Source organism: Macrotis lagotis, chromosome 1, assembly GCF_037893015.1.
Source record: "Macrotis lagotis isolate mMagLag1 chromosome 1, bilby.v1.9.chrom.fasta, whole genome shotgun sequence".
Taxonomy (NCBI): Eukaryota; Metazoa; Chordata; class Mammalia; order Peramelemorphia; family Peramelidae; genus Macrotis; species Macrotis lagotis.
In genome coordinates, this window is record NC_133658.1 from 455,781,739 (window position 1) to 455,796,788 (window position 15,050).

General features: G+C 34.8%; 1 protein-coding gene and 1 pseudogene across 4 annotated transcripts in view; both read left to right on the top strand.

Annotated features, from left to right (window-relative positions):
• TIFAB (TIFA inhibitor) overlaps positions 1-15,050 on the top strand; it is a 112,514-nt gene that overhangs the window by 51,097 nt on the left and 46,367 nt on the right. The window lies entirely within an intron of this gene.
• LOC141519335 (cytochrome c, somatic pseudogene) lies at positions 12,771-13,396 on the top strand (annotated as a pseudogene).

The window sequence follows — 15,050 nt, forward strand, 5'->3', positions numbered from 1 at the left end:
AATTCCAGGATCAGATGAATTTACAAGCAATTATGCCAAATATTTAAAGAATAATTAATTTCAATATTATAAAAACTATTTGAAAAAATAGGTAAATGAGTTAAAATTCCTTTTATAACATAAATCTTATGCTGATACCTAAACCAGGGATAATGATAAGGGGAAAAAAACTGTACACCACAAATTCCCTAATGCATATTGATGGAAACATTTTAAATAAGATATCTGCAAGAAAACTATATCAGTATAACATACATATATCAGTTGGGATTTATATCATGAATGCAAGATTAGTTCAAGAGGAGAAAAACTATAAACATAATTGACTTTATCTATAATAAAAACAACAAAAGTCAAATGATTATATAAATAAATTCAGAAAAAAGTTTTGTTGAAAGACAACATGAATTACCTAGAAAGCATAGGAATAAATGGAGATTTTCTTAAGAAGATAAGTAGAATCTATCTAAAAGTAAAAGCAAACAATATCTGTAATGGAGATAAACTAAAAGTCTTTCCAAATAGATCAGAAGTGAAGCAAAGATATTCATTTTTACTAGTATTCAATATTGTCCTAGAAATGCTTCTTAGTTACCTATTTCATGTAAACAATTCATCTCCACATATTCTCTTCTAATTAAGCAAATGTACTTTTTTTTTTCCCTTGGCTTCTTCATTTGCAATTCAAAATGTCTTCTCTGTTCCAACGATTTTGGCAAGAATTTTTGGAAATCTCTATTTCTTTAAGGTTCACTTTTTTCCTCCTATACTTAATTTTGCTAAATAAATTAATATTGGTTTTAAGCTTTTATATTTGACCTTTTAGAGTATTGTATCATTAATATGCCCCTCCTTCTTGTTAACTGATGCCAATTTTTTTGTGGTTCTTACTGTGATTCCTTAGTATTTGAACTCTTTGGGGCCTTTTAATTTGACTTGGAAGTTCCAGATTTTGGCTTTGATAATCTGGGAGTTTTCATTTTATAATTTCTTTCATGAGAAGATCAGTGCATTTTTTTTCTCTTTTCACTTTGTCCTCTGGTTCTAAAAGTTCTCATTTCCAGTTTTCTTTCATAATTTTTTGAAATACAATATCCTGACTTTTTAATGACCTGATTATGATTTTCAGATACTTTGATTATTCTCAGGTTATCTGTCCTTGATCTGTTTTCTAATTGTTAGTATTATTATATTTCTTATATTTTCCTCTGTGTTTTTGGTCAGTTTTTATGGTTTGAATAATAATTATCTCATTGATTAATTATTTTCTATATTTGCAACTTAATTTCATGACATTCATTTCTTGGATAAGGTTTTCTACCATCTCTTCTAAGATTTAAGTTTTCCTTATCACTCTTTCCTCCATAGCTATTCCATTTTATATTCTTGTTTTATATCTTCCATATACTCTTGTAGTCCTTTTTTGATCAGGACTTTTTCCTTCAAGATTTTAATTGAAAATTTTCAGAAGTTGATATCTTTATGAGAGTTTCTCCCATGGGCATCTCTCAACCCAAGAAATTTTCTTATACTATTTTGCATTTTCCTTGTTCTTCTCATCTCAGCAATCTCAATGACTCTGTGAGAGCATTCTAAGGAACAATCCATTTATTCCTACACTCTCTATTGTTTTTAGTAGGAATGGGTACTGTATTTTGTCAAAGGTTTTTTTCAGCATCTATTGAGATAATCATATGATTTCTGTTGGGTTTGTTATTGATATAGTCAATTATACTAACAGTTTTCCTAATTTTGAAACAACCTGCATTCCTGGGATAAATCCTGCTTGGTCATAGTATATTATCCTGGTGATAATTTGCTTTGCTAAGATTTTATTTAAGATTTTTGCATACATTTTCATTAGGGAAATTAGCCTATAATTTTCTTTCTCTGTTTTGACTCTTCCTGGTTTAGGTATCAGCACAATAATGGTGTCATAGAAGGAGTTATGCAGAGTTCCATTTTCACCTGTTTTTCCAAAGAAAATTGGAATTCCATATGGAATTGAAATCAATTGTTCCTTAAATATTTGATAGAATTCACTTGTGAATCCATCTGGTCCTGGAGACTTTTTTTCTTAAGGAGTTCAATTATAATTGTTGAATTTCTTTTTCTGAGATAAAGTTATTTAGGTATTTAATTTCCTCTTCATTTAACCTGGGCAAATTATATTTTCATAAATATTGATTCATTTAACTTGGATTATCAAATTTAGTGGCATACGGTTGGACAAAATCTGAATTATCACTTTAATTTTCTCCTCATTGATGGTGAATTCACTTTTTTCATTTATGATACTAGTAATTTGGTTTTCATCTTTCTTTTTTTAATCAAATTAATCAAAGTTTTATCAGTTTTATTGGTTTTTTCATAAAACCAACTCTCAGTTTTATTAATTAGTTCAATAATTTTCTTTCTTTCAATTTTATTAATTTCTCCTTTAATTTTAGAATTTCTAATTTGGTATTTAATTGGGGGTTTTTTGCTTTGTTTTTTCTCTAATTTTTTCAGTTGCATGCTTAGTTCATTGATTTCCTCTTTCTCTATTTTATTCATATGAGCAGTTAAAGATATAATATATCCACTATTAACTGCCTTGGCTGTATCCCATAAGATTTGGTATGTTGTCTTGTTATTGTCATTATCAAGGATGGATTCATTAATTGTCTCTATAATTTGTTACTTGATCCATTCATTCTTTAAAATGAGGCTATTTAGTTTCCAATTAGTTTTAGGTCTATCTCTCCATGGCCCTTTATTGTACGTAATTTTTGTTGCATTGTGATCTGAGAAGGAAGTATTCACTATTTCTGACTTTCTGCAATTTGATTATAAAAGTTTTTATGCCCTACGGTCAATTTTTGTGTTCATCCCATTCACATTCAAAGGTATAATTACTAACTCTTTATTGCCCTCCATGTTATCTTCTCTCTGTTTGTATTTCCATCCTTTTTTTTTTACTTTATCCATATTCCCCAATATTTTACTTCTAAATACAGTCTCCTTCAGTGTGCCCCTTATATCCACTCCCTTCCCTATCTTTCCCTTTTCCCTTTGCCTTCTTCCTTCCCTTCCTTCTGTTCCCCTTTTCCTCTCCCATCCTCATTTCCTGTTTTAGTATTTGAAAGGTTAATAAGTTTCTTAACTTAACTGAGTGTGTGTATGTTAATCTTTCTTTAAGACAAATCTGATGAAAGAAAGATTCAGGCAGCTTTCACCTCCTCCTTTCTTCCCCTCAATTGTAATAGGTCTTTTGTACCTCTTCATGTGATATGATTTACCCTATCCAATCTCCTCCATCTTCCCATCTCTTTACTGTCCCCCCTTTTTATTGAAATAGAGTTATCAAAATATTTTTTGAATTATAAAGATTTTATTTATTTTGAGTTTTACAATTTTCCCCCTAATCTTCCTTCCTTACCCCCACCCCCCCACAGAAGACAATTTGCCAATCTTTACATTGTTTCCATGGCAAACATTGATCCAAATTGAATGTGATGAGAGAGAAATCATATTCTTAAGGAAAAAACACAAAATATAAGAAATAGCAAGATCAGACAATAAGATAGCAGTATTTTTTCTAAATTAAAGGTAATAGACCTTGGTCTTTGTTCAAACTCCACAGTTCCTTTTCTGGATACAGATGGTATTCTCCATTGCAGACAGCCCCAAATTGTCCCTGATTGTTTCACTGATGGAATGAGCGAGTCTATCAAAGTTGATCATTACTCCCATGGTGCTGTTAGGGTGTACAGTGTTTTTTTTGGTTCTGCTCAAATCACTCAACATCAGTTCATGCAAATCCCTCCAGGCTTCCCTGAATCCCTCCTGATTTCTAATAGAACAATAGTGTTCCATGACATACATATACCACAGTTTTCTAAGCCATTCCACAGTTGAAGGACATTTACTTGATTTCCAATCCTTTGCCACCACAAAAAGGTCTGCTATAAATATTTTTGTATAAGTGATGTTTTTTATCCTTTTTTGTAATCTCTTCAGGGTATAGACCCAGTAGTGGTATTGCTGGATCAAAGGGTATACACATTTTTGTTGCCCTTTGGGCATAGTTCCAAATTACTATTCAGAAATTTTGTTGCCCTCCTCTCTTTTTATGGAGATATTGTTTTTAAATCATTCTGAATCATAGACAAGTTATGAGTGTCCATCACTTCTGGCTAAGTATATTCTCTCTAATAGAGTTACAGTTCTCAAGAGTTATGAGAATCTTTCTCCCAGATGTGGACATAGCCAGTTTCATCTTATTGGATAGCAATTGTTTCCTTTTCCCTTTTTTACCTTTTCATGTGTCTCTTGAGTCTATTTGAAGTCCAAATTTTCTATTTAACTCTGGTCTTTCCATCAGGAAAAGTTGGAAGTCTCCTATTTCATTATATGTCCATCTTTTCCCATGAAAGAGAAGGCTCAGTTTTGCAGGATAGTGAGTTCTTGGCTGCATTCCAAGCTCTCTTGCTCTTTGGAATATTGTATTCTAGGCCCTTTTATCCCTTAATATTGATGCAGCCAGATCCTGTATAATCCTTACTGTGGTTCCTTGGTATCTAAATTATTTATTTCTGGCTACTTGCAGGATTTTCTCGTTTATCTGATAGTTCTGAAATTTGACCACAATATCCCTTGGTGTTTTCATTTTGGGATCCCTTTCAGGAGGGAATTGATGTATTCTTTCAATAACTATTTTGCCCTCTGGTTCCATGATATCAAAAGATCTTGAAATATTGAGTCCAGGCTTTTTTATCCTCAATGTGTTCAGGAAACCCAATGATTCTTAAGTTGTCTCTCCTGGATCTATTCTCCAGGTCAGTAGTTTTGCTGATTAGGTATTTTACTTTTTTTCTATTTTTTCTATTTTTTTGGTTTTCTTTGACAGATTCTTGTTGTTTCATGAAGTCATTAGTTTCCACAGATTACATTCCTTTTTTAGAGAACAATTTTCTTCATTTACCTTTTGCAACTCCTTTTCCAATTAGTCAATTCTATTTTTGAACGATACTCCCTCAAAATTTGCTCAATTTTGAGATAATTATTTTCTTGTCATGAGATGTTAATTTTCTATTGTAAGGTGTTAATTTTCTCTTGGGTTTCTTTCCCCAATTTTTCCAATTGATTTTTAAAACTACTTCCTTATCTCCTCTATAAGAAGTCTTTCTGGGCTGGAGATAAATTCATCTTCTCCTCAGAAGTTCTAGCTCTCTCTGGGTTAAGGTCTTTGTCTTCCAAGTAGTTTTCAATGACCCCCCCCCAGCCCCTTCTAATGGCCTTTCTTCATTTTCCTAGGATCTTGTATTGGAGGAGGGGCTGGTTCACAGACATTTATTTTTGAAAACCCTAGAGGCTTTGCTGACTGGGTTTAGTAATTCCCAATGGTTCAGCCACTAGGAGGTGCTAGAGGCTTTGTCTGGAGTGTCTGTAAACCTTGATTTGTGGTCCATTCCCTAGGCCTTGAGGGGTGGGGGGAGCAGCAGAGTCTGAATTATCCTTGAATAGTGTGGGCTGGGCCCTCAGGCTATGTAGTTAATCTTTTTATCTACTCAGTATTGAGACGGATCTGTTACCCACACCTGAGCTTGGGGGGGGGGGGTGTTACTGTGTTTGCTCTGGGAAGAGTCCCTCTCTTTCACAGTGATAGTGGGGGCTCAACTGGAAACAAGGGGACTCTGCTCAAAATATGGGCTATGGCCCTGCTCTTCTAGGCCAGTGGACCTGACTGGATTGATGTCTAGCTACACTGGAGCTCTCCTGCCCACTGTGCTGGAACTCTCCCTCCACCCTCGCTGGAGCTCTCTTGCCTGATTACAAAGCCAAAAGCTTTCCTCAGCTGTTCTCAGGCTAATCCAGATCTCACCACAGGACCCCTGTTTTGGGTCTCAGCTCTCTGCCCTGGCTCATCCACATTCCCCTGAGACAGATTTTGTTGATAGATGTTCTTCTTTCCTTTGTTCTTCTCTGGATTTTGTGGATTTGAATTCTGTTAAGAGGCTTGTTTCATATTAGTTCTGAGGGAAAGCCAGGAAAACTTAGCACAGTGCATGACTTCTCTCCACCATCTTGGCCAGAAATCCCTTTACTGGGGTTTCTGCTGGTGATCTGGGCTCTTCTAAGCCCTAATATGTCACAATTTCCCCCAATCCCCCTTAACTAAACATTTGCAAAGATTTTGATAAAACATATCTTTTCTTGTGGAAAAGATACAGTGATGTGAATTAGGCAACAATACAATCAGAAGACTTTAGAACTGTCTGTCTGCCTATGGCAGGAACTATTGAGTGGAGAATTCAGAGATTATTTTTCTTGACCCTAAACTCTTGAACATTTTTACTGATAGCTTCAAAAAAGGTATTGATGGTATGTCATCAAGTTTGCAAATAAAAGAAATCTGAAAGGGTCAGCTAATATATCAGATGACAGGTGGGGCACAAAAGGATCCTGACATGCCAGAACATGCAATGAATCAAACGAAGTTAAATTCAGTAGAGATAAATCTAAATGTTTACACTTAAGTACAAAAAAAAAATAAATTCAGAAATATAAGATGGAAGAGATAGGTTAGACAATAATTGTTTTTTTGTTGTTTTTTTTAAAGATTTTTCAAGGCAATGGGGTTAAGTGGCTTGCCCAAGGCCACACAGCTAGGTAATTATTAAGTGTCTGAGGTCGGATCTGAATGCAGGTACTCCTGACTCCAAGGTCGGTGCTCTATTCACTGCACCACCTAGCCTCCCCTTAGACAATAATTGTAATGAAAAAACCTGGGAGTTTTAGTGGACAGTCAACATTGTGATCTTAGTCTGCATTGAGAGGATATACCTTAATTGATAGAGAAATGCAAATTAAAACAACTCCAAGGTACCACCTCACACTTATCGGATTGGCCAATGTGACAGAAAAGAAAAATGACAAATGTTGGAGGGGTTGTGGAAAAATTGGAACAATAATTTACTGTTGGTTGAATTGTGAACTGATGCAAATATGGAGAGAATTTTGGAATTATGGCCAAAGGACTATAAAACTGTGCATACCCTTTGATCCAACAATGCCACTATTAGGTGGCAAAGAATTGGAATTTAAGAGAATTTCATCAATTGAGAAATGACTGAACAAGTTGTGGTATAGGATTGCAATTGTTCTATAAGAAATGGCAAGCAGGATGCTTTCAGAAAAACCTGGAAAGACTTGCATGAACTGAGGTAGAGTGAAAAGAGCAGAACAATAAGAACATTTACACAGAACAGCAATATTGTGTAATGATCATCTGGGAATGACTTAGCTATATTCAGCAATATGTAGTCCAAACCAATCAAAAGATTTATGGTGAAAAATGCCATCCACCTCTAGAGAAAGAACTAATGAACTCTGAATGCAAATTTCTTTTGCATTTTTTTTCTTCTTTTTTAGTTTGTGTTTTCTTTTGCAACATGGCTAATATAGAAATATTTTGCATAACTACACATATATGACCTATAGCAAATTGCTTGCTTTCTCAAGGAAAGAGGAGGGGAGACTTGGAGTAGAGAATTTGGAACTCAAAATTTTAAAAAAAGAATGTTCAAAATTTTGGTTTACATGTAATTGAGAAGAAAATATTTTTTTTAAAAAGAGCCTACTTTCCAGAAATTACAAGTGAATTCTGTCAAGCACTTAAAAAAATTAATTCTAATATTACATGAATTCTTTGCAAACATAAGAAAAATATACTATCAAATTCTTGTGATGATTCATATGTGATCATATTAAACCAGACAGAACTAATTCAGAGAAAGAAAAAGACATCAATATCACTAATGAATATCAATGTAAAGATAATTAATAAAAATGTTAGCAAGAAAGCTCAATATATTTTAGAGATTAGATACTATGACAAGGTTGAATTTGTGCTAAGAATGAAGGGTTAGCTCAATACAAGGAAAAATATAAACAACACTAATTTAATTGATAATGTTAATATATTCAATAATATCATATGGATATATTAATATTGCTGAAATTTTTTTAAAAAGGAACCATTTCTGTTATAGTACTAAAACATGAATAAATGAATATTTTCATAATATTATAAATAGTATTTGTTTAAAAACAAGGGATAATATTATATATAAAGGAGAAATATTAGAGGCTTTTTCAGTAAGAGCAAGGATAAAACAAGAATGTATGCTAGAAATGTTGACTATAGGAATAAAACAGGAAAAGAAAGGGAGTAATTAGCAGATGTTAAGAAGAAATTAACTCTTGGTCTTTGCAGATGATGTGATTGTATATTTAGATTATATATATGATTTCAATTGAAATATCCATTAAAATAATTAATAACTTCTGCAATGTAGTAGAATGTAAAATAAACCCATAAAATCTTAAACTTTTCTAACAATAAGAAAATCCCAAAGGAAGAGACAGAGAAATTTCATTCAAAATAACTACAGAATATATAAAATATATGGGATTCTACCTACTAAAAAAAACAGAGAAAACTATATGAATAAAAAGATAAAGCACTCTAAAGGATTACAGGCTTAAATACTTGGAGAAATATCAATTGTTCATGGAAAGGTCATGTCAATATAATAAAAATGACAATATTAGATAGATGTATTTATTCAATGAACAGCTAGGTGACAAGGTGGATAAAGTGTCAAACCTAGAGTTAAGAAGATTCATCTTCCTGAGTTCAAATCTAATCTCAGATACGTACTACTTGTGTGACCCTGGGCAAGTCACTTAACCCTGCTGCCTCAGTTTTCCTGTCTATAAAATGAGTTGATAAAGCTACTTTACCAGAGAAACCCCACATGGGATATTGAAGAATCGGACATTACAGGAAACACCTGAACAATGACAAAATTTATTTAATGGCATACCAATCAAATTACCAAAGGATTACTTTATGGAATTAGGAAAAAAAGCAAATAATTTGGAAGAATAAGAAATGAAGAATCTGAAGAGGGAAAAAGTATGAAGGGAAGGAGCCTGGTGATTTCACATCTGAAGCTACAATCATCAAAACTATTTGATTTTGACCAAAAAATAGAAAAATTTATCAACCAAACAAATTAATTAAAAATTCAGAGATAAATGTAAAATTGTGCTAAAAATCAAACTTGCCCATTGTGTTAAGGACTCACCTTTTTGAAAAAAATAGTGGCAAAACTGTAAGGCAGACTATTAAAAATTAAGTTTGGACCAACAGATTATGTGGTGTAAAAGTTCCTATTGGATCTATGACCTGGGTATAAAAGATCTTATGAATAAAACAGCCAAGCAATATGGAAGCATCATTTAACAAATTTAGATAGTTGAAAGATACTTGATTAAAAGTAGAGATCACAGAAACTAAAGTGGACAGTTTTGATTACATAAAATTGAAAAGCATCTGAACAAAATGATTTTTGTTAAATGATTTTGATAAAAAAAAATCTTTGTAGTTAGTTTCTCTAATAAAAGTATAGTTCAAGTTATTTAAAAAACTGATTGAAATGTATGAACATTTGAGTGGCTAGGTGGCATAGTGGATAAAGCACCAGCCTTGGAGTCAGGAGTACCTGGGTTCAAATCCGGTCTCAGACACTTAATAATCACCTAGCTGTGTGGCCTTGGGCAAGCCACTTAACCCCGTTTGCCTTGCAAAAACCTAAAAAAAAAAAAAAAGAAATGTATGAAAATAAAAGCCATTCCCTTATAGATAAATGGTCAAAGAATATGAACAGAAAATTCTCAAAAAAAGAAAAATGCATCTAAAATGTTCAATATCACTACTAATAAGAAGAGTACAAATTAGAACATAACCCATCAAATATGACCAAAAAATGGGAGAATGACAGTTGCTAGAGGGGGAATATAATGAGGGATTAGACACATTAATGTACTATTATTAGTAGTGATGTGAAATGGTTTGCTCATTCTGGGAAGCAATAAGAACTATTCTCAAAAAGTCACTGAGGTATACACACCCAAAGAATGTCACCTATAACAAAGAGGTCACAGACAAAGGGAATAGAATGTACATACAAAAATATTTATAGAAGGACTTTTTGTTTATAATGAACAACTAAAAATTAAGGGGGATGCTAATTACCTGGGAATAGATGAACAAATGTTAAACAAATGTAATGGGATATTATTTCTCTATTTAGAGTGAAAAGAATGGATTTAAAAAAACAGTATGGGAATACTTGTATGAAGGGTTGCAGAATGAAGTGAATAAAAGCAGGAGAACAGTTTGTACAGAAATCATAACATTGAAAAGAAAACCAACTTTATAAGACATAAAAATATTGATCTAAGAAATGTTCAGTTGATACTCCAGAGTACCAGTGATAGGGGCAGCTAGGTGGCACAGTGGATAGAGCACTGGTCCTGGAGTCAGGAGCACCTGAGTTCAAATCCACCCTCAGACACTTAATAATTGTCTAGCCGTTTGACCTTGGGCAAGTCACTCTTAACCCCATTGCCTTAAATAAAAATTAAAATGTAAAAAAAAAAAAATAGGAACCAGAGTACCAATGATAAAGCATGTTACCCAGAGGTAGTTACATGGCACTGTGGACAGTTCTTTGAGCCTAGAGTCCAGAAGATTCAAACTTAAATCTGGCTTCAGAACTTTGCTATATAACCTGAGCAAGTCAATAACCTCTGTTTGCCTCAGTTTCCCTCAACTGTAAAATGAGGACAATACCAGGACCTACCTCATAAGGTTGTTGCAAAACTCAAATGAGATATATGTAAAACACTTAGCACAATGCTTAGCATATAGTTGTTGCTGTTGCTGCTTGCCCTTCATTCTCAAAGAAAACCATGACATCAAGGAGGTAATGCTATGATATGTATATGAAGTGAGTGGGGGGGGTGGTGGTGGCTGTATTTAGTCACTTTCTCCTCTGGAGTCATCTGGGTCCAGTGGCCAGATATGAATCAGAAGGACTGGAGATGACCCTGGATGTGAGACAATCAGGATTAAATGACTTGCCCAAGGTCACACAGCTAGTACACATCTGAGATCAAATTTGAACTCAAATCCTCCTGACTTCAGGGCCAGTGCTTTACCCACATAATGTCATCTAGGTTATAGTAAAAGTTAGATAAATACTTATTCCATTCCTCTTCCCTATCTCCCTCAATCCCTCACAGATAAGTGATGTCACGTATAAAAGGAGACTCACGTTTTTAGATTATGGCCAGTGTTTGGGAATTTGACACAAAGGAAAGTTTGTTTATTTTTTTTTTAATTTTGAAGAAAAATTTGACAGGGAGAAGAGAGATGAATGACACTGGTAGTTGTCAAATTTAGAGTAACAAAATAAAAATTATTTTTAAAAATAAATAAAATTATAATGACTAGATAATCTAAGATCATATCCAACACTAAACCTAGGATTTTATAATCTCCTATCCTTTTGCTCATATTTATATGATCCTTTGTGGCTGGAACAGATTCCCCATAACATCCTTTATTTTTACTAAGGTCTCCTTTTTCTTTCCATACCCATCTCTTCTAGGAAGCCTTTTCTATATGCACTCTTACTTTCTTTTGTATCCTACTTGTCTCTACTCCATTTCCACCTTTTGCTTTATGGACTGAAATCAAATTAACACTGCCATTGTCTCTGGAATGGCTCTATCAGTGGATTGTTCTATTGTTCCATTCACCATCTTTTTTTTCCTTTTCTAGGCCATAACAGGTTCTATGACCTTCATTGTTTTATACATATACATATGTGTGTGTGTGTATGAACTAGAGAGAGTGAGAGACAGAGAGAGAGAAAAAGAGAGATAGACACAGAGACCGAGAGAGAGAGACCGAGAGAGAGATGGAGAGAGAGATGGAGAGAGAGAGAGAGAGAGAGAGAGAGAGAGAGAGAGAGAGAGAGAGAGAGAGAGAGAGAAACAGAGAAAGAGAGGGATAATGTCTCTTACATAAGATTACAAGCTTCTTGTGGCAGGAACTCTTGGATTTTGTGGTTGTATCTCCAGGGTTCTCAGGTGGAAAGCACTTAATAAATTGCCTTGATTCATTCATCCTAGAGATCAAGGACTTTGTAATATCTGTCCACATATCCCTGGTGCCTCTCACAAGAGAGCAAATAATTAGTTTATTGTGCTGAAGTAGGGTTTTTTTAATTTATCTTGAATCATGAAAGTCAAAAACACACAGAATGAACTCTTCCTCTTAACAACAAAAAAAGTTGTACCAAGCAGACCCATGCAGTAGATGTTTCTGATAGTCTATCTTACATTTTCCATTTATTTAGAGGAAGGGATTGGTGTTTCATAATTTATTATGGAATACGACAAGTCACTACTCTAGTTTGAAAGAACCATGTTGGGTCAAGTGGACTTTGACACTGAACCTACTTCCATCATCACTAAGGAACCTTTCTATTCTGGGGCACAGAGAAGTGACTTTCCCATAGTCATAGAGATAATAAGTATCAAAAGAAGGATTTGAATTCATGTGTTCCTCATTCTCTAAAGAGAAAGAGGAGAAAGGGAAATCTGAAGGAGGGTAGACTAAGAGGTGGATTTAGTCCTAAAAAAAACAACAACTCTAACTAAGGATGTACAAAAATATTTAGGGCTCTTTTTGAGGTAGAAACGATTCTGAGGGATGCCCAGTAGTTGAGGAATGGTTGAACATGGTATATTAATGTGATAGAATATTAATATGCTATAAGAAATAATGAAGGGGAGGGGCAGGCGCGGCCATGTCCTTGGGCAGAGGCAGCGCTGGGTGCAGCAGCCGAGCCGGGGACTGGGCCGCCATGGGGGACGTGGAGAAGGGCAAGATCTTCTTGCAGAAGTGCCACACGGTGGAGAAGGGCGGCAAGCACAAGACCGGCCCCAACCTGCTCGGGCTCTTCGGCCGCAAGACGGGCCACGCCACGGGCTTCTCTTACACCGACGCCAACAAGAACAAAGGGATCACCTGGGGAGAGGACACCTTGATGGAGTACCTGGAGAACCCCAAGAAGTACATCCCCGGCACGAAGATGATCTTTGCGGGCATCAAGAAGAAGGGGGAGAGGGCCGACTTGATAGCCTACCTGAAGAAGGTCACCAACGAGTAACGCTTGTCCGCGGCCTTATTTATTTTCAAAAGCAGCCGATGAGACTTCTTTCCTTTTTGTACATGTACCATAACGACCCTATTTAAATTGATTTCATCGACCTGAGCATTTCTAATAGAGAAATTATGTAGATTAGGTAGGCTTGGGTTTAGATAAGAAATGATCCCTTCTCTCTGTTTCGGTCATAAGTCCAGTCACAACCAAGCTGTCACACTTGAATGTTTATTTTAAAAGATTTAGGCAACTTTTTTTTTAAAGCAAGGGCTATGTGCCCCATGTCTTAGAAAAGTTTTAATTAAATCTGTCTTCTTTCACCAAACTATGGGGAAAGCCTACTTAATAATTTCATATGCCTTTTACCTGTTACGGGTTTTGGGGGATGGGGGAATTGTTCTTGGGGGGGGGGGGGAGTTATGCCCCAGCCTGTCCAAAGGCCAGTCCTATTGAATCCATCTTAAGTTCCCTAACTTTGAGCATAAGTAACTTAATTACAATGATTAAATACTGCCTTTAACTTGTTGAAAGGCATTTCAGTGTATTGTCTAAGGACTGAGTAAAGGTCATCCCATCACTGCAGGAGTTCAGTGAGAGATAGGATCTCCTGACTTGCTAAGTACCTGTTTTGAAGACCTGTTGAATTGAAAGATTACAGACATGTTCTTAGTATGTGAATAGCACTGGTATATTCACTTGGAGAGTCCAGTTTAGGGTACTACATCTGTAGCCATACTTAAAACTTAATGCACTTGGAGGATTCAGTTGTATGGAGATGTGCCATTAGTGCATCCATAATCACCCCCAAAACTTGATTCAGCAATTAAACATTTGTGAATATACTTTTCCTGGAAAAAAAAAGAAATAATGAAGGGGATGGATTTGGAGAAACAGAGGGAAGTTTATTTATATAAACTGATATAAAGAGTGAAGTGAGTGGAAATAGGATAATAATTTATATAGTGTAGCAATATTGTAAAGACAGGTGACTTTGCAAGAATTAGGAACTTTGATAAACATAATGACAATCATTATTTTAGAGGACTAATGATGAAACTTGCTACCTACTTCCTGATAGAAAAATAAAAGACTTAGAGAATAGAATGAGAAATTGATGCATTATGTATATAAAATATACACGTGTGTACAATATATAGCCTATGCAGAAATTTATTTTGTTTGATGAGGAAATTTGCTTTGCTAAACTATTAAAAAAAAAAGTCATTACTAACATGAGACAAACTGTCTTGGCCATAGACCTATATAAACATCTTGGTTACATATCACTTTCACATAAATTATTACTAGTGTCATGGTCTTTGTCAGTGTTTTATGCTTCAATCAACCAATAAGAATTCATTAAGTACCTATTATGAACTAGGTGCTAGGAATAAAAAGCTAAAAATACAAGCGTGTACCCTAAAGGAATGAACACTCAGCAGGTAATATCAGTGAATGACTGAAAACAGTAATGGCTCCTCTATATATCTTCTAAGTCCCCCTTTCCTCACAGGCACTCAAAAGAAGGCAAAACAGTATCAGGTGATACAAGGGCCTAGGTAATCATTATGCATTTCTCCCAGCTTCTGTCTATTGGATCTTATTGCTTTGATAAGCCACCATTGCCTAAAGACATACTTGTATGGTAGAGATAATGAATCTGGGCTACTGGTTCAATACCTAACCTTGCTTCTTACCAAGTGACTTAATGTTCCCTTACCCTGTGTGATAGTATAGGACAGAGATTATTAGTCTCATTTAGACCCAGGAAACTTATCAGGATTTCATTAATTATTAGTGGTTAAAAATCCATTTAAACAATTACTAGAAAGGGTATAAAGAAAGATAAGTATTGTGTATCTCTGGAGGACCTAGGTTCAAATCCTATTTCTAACAGTTTTACTATCACTTTGGGGTAGTCACTGAACCCTGGGCCATTTGTAAAAAGAGAGGGTTGAATTATATGACCTCTGAGATCAC